The following is a 4,774-nucleotide window of genomic DNA, read 5'->3' on the forward strand; positions in this document are numbered from 1 at the left end:
GCCATAGCCAGGCTGGGGGAACTCATATTAACATTAAAAACCTCATAAAGTGAATTTTTAAGGTCGCTAAGTGATGAAGAGCTGCTATGCTGGTGTTGACCAGGTATCAATGTAAAGGTTTACATGAAATGTGTCAAATGTGACGGTGCCTTGTGTTCTCTCTGTATATGTATTTGTCTAAGCTTGACACACAGCAAAGACTAACACACGTCTTTTTTTCTCAAAGCCTCCCCTGCCATAAACCGAACAAATAGTGAAAAACTGTGCAGCCCTTATTCCCACATGTACATCTTCAAAGTGAGCCTGGTTCCCTTGAACTTCCTTTCTTGACATTTTCTGTGATATACAAATGGCTTTTCTCATTAGTTCTGTCTCATTCCTCGGTCGGATGTGTTTCAAGCCCTGCTTCCACTTTCTCCTGTGTCCTAAGCACATCCACTTTGTCGCCCTCTGCAAAGACAGGAGCAATTGCTCCGAGTCTTTCACTCCTAAAAAAACGAGCTGTCATTTTTGAATCCAATTATCCCCAGACTCCGCAGAAACAGAAGCCATTCCGTGCCTTCGGAAAAAACACGATTTGCAAAGGAACGAGGGAGAAATCAGTAAAGGGAGGCCGAAGGAAAAGCATTCATTACACATGGGAGTAATGCCATGTGTCCATCTTTTAGCCATTGTAGGTTGTGTTTACGTGTTGTGTGGCTGTGTGTTTGTATTTGTGTGTAATGGTGCGAGACAACGTGGCCGTCAGGAGGGACGATGTCACATCTCCCGCAAAGCCGAGCGCATTACGGCTGCAGAGGAAATGTGGTGTGCAGCGATTTGGTGTGTTTAATGGCTGATCTATGGCCACGGAGGGAAAATGAATCAGAGACAAAAACAACTGGCTGCTGATGGAGCAGCAAAACAGTTAAATTACAAAAATACTGAAAAGAGAGGGAAAGAGATGGAGGAAAAATCCTCTGGATGTAGCACACACAGAGTTCAGCATCTCTCTTAAGAACACTGTGAGACTTCACAAAGGTCTCAGGAGACATAAGAACAATTATCATATCATTGTGATGCGTTATGCATACAATGCATACTTATATCACTGGATGGATTGGATGGATTGCATATATATAGTTGGATATTTTCAACATGCAACTCCTCTTAAGTACTGATTTTATTGGGCCAAACGACCTGCCTGTGTATATGCTGCATTGGAAATAAATGACTCAGCCTCTGCCACCTTTGACATATGTTTTCTAGCTTAAAGTTGTTGTTTTTTCAACCTGAAACCCTGTGTTCCTATGTTTTTGTGTCTAAGTGACTCATGGAAACAACAATCTTCGACATTGGTCCAGTACTAAGCGAGATCGCTGCAGTCGAACAAGCTCCAATTTAAGCTATTAGGACAATTGAGCAGCTTGTATTTACATCACAAAAACTCGCTCGTATTAATATTCTATGAGTCTGACAACATTATGGAAAGGATTTCTAACGAGATCAACCTTTCTGTTGAAGAATAAGAGCCTTTTTTTAACATCAAACACAGCACATCTGTTACAAAAGAGCTACTTAACACAGCTCGCATGCTGCTAAGGAAAGACCCATGCAATGCTAATATCTTGGCTGGCATTCGGGTCTTTATTTCTAGCTGTGGTTTAGAATGACTGTAGGGCACGAGAGAGTGATTCAGACCTGAGGATTTTACAATCAGCACTTGTTGTTAACTTTATATCGTTAGCTAGAGACACACCTTAGGATCACTTGGCAGTAGTAAACACGCAGAGATTATGAGGTGATGAAATGTCTCCGACAGTTTGTTTCAGTGGCTTGTTCTGGGGACAGGATTACACTGTTGACAGAAATAGCACCTAATGATGCTGGTACTGACAACACACTGTCTGGCATGAGGGCTGCTCTGAAACAAAGTGCTGCTCTTCTCAAAAGCTCGAAGCCCGAAAGTGTTTACCACAACCTGAACTTAAAGGTTTCTGCAGTTAGATGCAGTTCTTTGGGGTGCCTAGGTAGCTCAACGTGCGCCCCGTGTATAGAGTATTGCCCCCGGTTCCCCTTCGCTCTCTCCATTCATGTCTAAGTTGTCGTATCAATAAAAACTTAAAATGCCCAAAAATGTCGCAATCTGACAATGTAAAGAGCAAGGTAACCGCCATGGAGATTTCAACTTGAACCTTCCGTTCAAAGCGCCATTCAGGACCACTGACCAATCCTAAGCCCTTTCCTTAATTTTCCCAATAACAGATCATTTTTTTCAGTTTGAATCGGACATTTTCTTGCGTTGTATTTTTACTTCTGGATCCTGACTGTTGAGCTCCATGTGACCGGTCGACATCGGATACCGTAGAAATTGTTGCACTTGCGTTTTTGAACAATATCATACAAAACCCCCTTTACGAGGAAAAACAACCCCAGACCAATTTGAGCTGGAACTTCCTTTCCCTCCGTCTTTTACACTTTCTAGTTGACATTTAAGCGAAAGTGTGAGACCATGTGAGTCTTTTAACAAGTTCTTTGAAAGCCCTTTGCAGCGCCTGGGTTGTCACTGAGTGCTACTCGCCGACAAAGTGTCTGTGTGCGCACGGCTCCCATTGACTTTCTCTCCCATTTGTATAGACACACACACACTCACGGACACACTCACCCGCCGTACCGCAGTTACGCCGAGGCCGGTCGAACACAAAGGCCCGCTGGCCGTGACCTATGTGAATTGAATGCTAAAAGAAGCTAAGGAATGCGCTCGGCAGACACACACACACACACACACACACCCTTCTCGCCGAAAAAAACACTTCCGAGTTGTTGACTTGTAGCTGATTTTTGGGCTAAGAGACAGAACTTGAGAGACGTGGGTGGAAATGTCTCCGACAGGCATGGTCAATGAAGAGCATTTTATGAAAAGAACGCTCGCTGCCTGTAAGATTTACAATGAAGGCCCAAACATTAATGCTTTTGTCCATGTTGCGTGTTTTCCTGTGGTGATGAAGGGAGGACTCTAAGCAGAATGTCCCTCAGTTTGACACTGTTGCTTGACTTTTTGCAAACAAGCAGCACAAACCGAGTTATTGAAATCGTTCATCATTTGTTCGCAGGCCTATGAACGAGCACAAAAAACCTCAACCGAGCAATTATTCTGTTGTTGGGGCTCCGTAGGTGATTCAATAAAGCCTTGATGGTCTAATGCAGACTTCGTGACGGGGAAAACGGAGCCTTTTGTCTGAGTCGCTTTCATTATTTCTCCAATATAAGTGTTTGTGCGGTGGACTTTATTTCTTCAGTTTTGTTAACTGAGCTGCACTTTTTTCAGCACCCTAAACCGGTTGGACTTCCAGAGGCCACAAAACTGCCCACTGGATTCCCAGCTGGTCTGGCAGCGTTTAGCTTCGGCCTATGACCCCCCCCCCAAGGGACCGCTTGGCCAGACTGTGGGAACACAGGGAGCTGGTGATTTTAGAGTCTACCCCTTCATCTTGCCATACGAAGCTCACAGTGGGGGGGGGGGGAGGTAAGAAGAGACACGGTGGGAAGGGTGTTGTCGTTAACTCATGAAGGAAGGAAGATTTCATATGTGTCCTCTTCTTCTCTTGTTCCTCTTTTGCATTTTGTCCTCTTTTGAACTTCCTGCTTCCTCCGCATTCCTTCAAAAAGGCCATTTTTGGAAAGCAACCCTCTTGTTTATTTGCCACAGTGCAATGAGAAACCTGGTCTGTGGCTTTGGGTCCTCTATTTGTTTAAGTGGACACATTATCCCAGTGCTTTCCAACCCCGATTTTCAATAGCAGGCATGCTTTTTGCTATTGGAGACTTTTGTTAATTACAGACAGGCATTTTGAAGAGTTAGAAAAGAACATGCTGGTCTTCAACGACACTGATGAGATGGATGCTGGTGCACATCTCTCATCTGTCATGTCTAGCCAAGACCAGCACCCTATCCAGTCTAATGAAGTACTGGTAAAGGGAACTAAAAGGCTGGTTTATGCTTGCTAAAAGGTTCAAATGAAAACACTCTTGAACGCATTGCACAGAGAGACTGTATTTGTTGGCTTGTGGGTTATGTAAAGTAACAGAACTTGTTGGCTGCTCCCCCCCTAATTCAGACCTTAGACATGTGTAAAGGAGGGGGTCCAGATGCGTACCCAGTTTCTTTTCTAACTCGCTAATCTCACAGGAAAGCTTGGTTCCTTATTGACCCTCCTGTCGTCTTTATGTACAGCTGCGTTCAGGGACGTAGCTATTTCTCACCAGATGGGTTGTTTTTAGTACAAGACCTATTTCAAAAATAAACGTGATTAAGGTTAACATTTTTGAGGTCTGAATCAACACTATTAAAAAAACTGTCAAAACCCAGACAGTCTAAGGTGATAAAACCCCAAATGTTGCCAATCAAACCAGATATCAGTGCTGTTCGATGGTCAACACATGATTATCAACACCAACCATACCCCATAATTTTAATTCTGGGAAATGTAGGCTCCAGCATTTTTGGAGCTTTACCCATGCTAGCAACTAAATTCCCAATATCTTAGCCTCTGGTGATTGGATTTGAACTATTTTTTTTAATAAACGCTCTCCAAAAATCCACCAATCAGATGACTCTGTGATACTAAGTGGCTGAAGGTAGACTTTGCATGCTGGGTGTCAGTAAAAAGGCAATTCAAAGGAGAAGAAAGCACATGCTCTAACTTTAGATTTATAAAAAACCTGTTATCATCCATCGCCTGTCTTGTCATCTTTATCTTTGTTCTCCCTGTCTTTCATCAGACCCCCCCCCCCC

The 4,774-nt window shown here is 43.5% G+C and overlaps 1 long non-coding RNA gene across 1 annotated transcript in view; it reads left to right on the plus strand.

Moving 5' to 3' along the window:
- Positions 1-743, plus strand: part of LOC117952873 — a 24,030-nt gene extending 23,287 nt beyond the window's left edge. Inside the window, exon 3 of the long non-coding RNA XR_004658526.1 lies at positions 733-743. This is a non-coding gene — a long non-coding RNA (uncharacterized LOC117952873). The remainder of the gene's footprint in view (positions 1-732) is intronic.
- Positions 744-4,774: the final 4,031 nt, after the last annotated feature.

Source organism: Etheostoma cragini, chromosome 11 (assembly GCF_013103735.1).
Source record: "Etheostoma cragini isolate CJK2018 chromosome 11, CSU_Ecrag_1.0, whole genome shotgun sequence".
NCBI lineage: Eukaryota > Metazoa > Chordata > Actinopteri > Perciformes > Percidae > Etheostoma > Etheostoma cragini.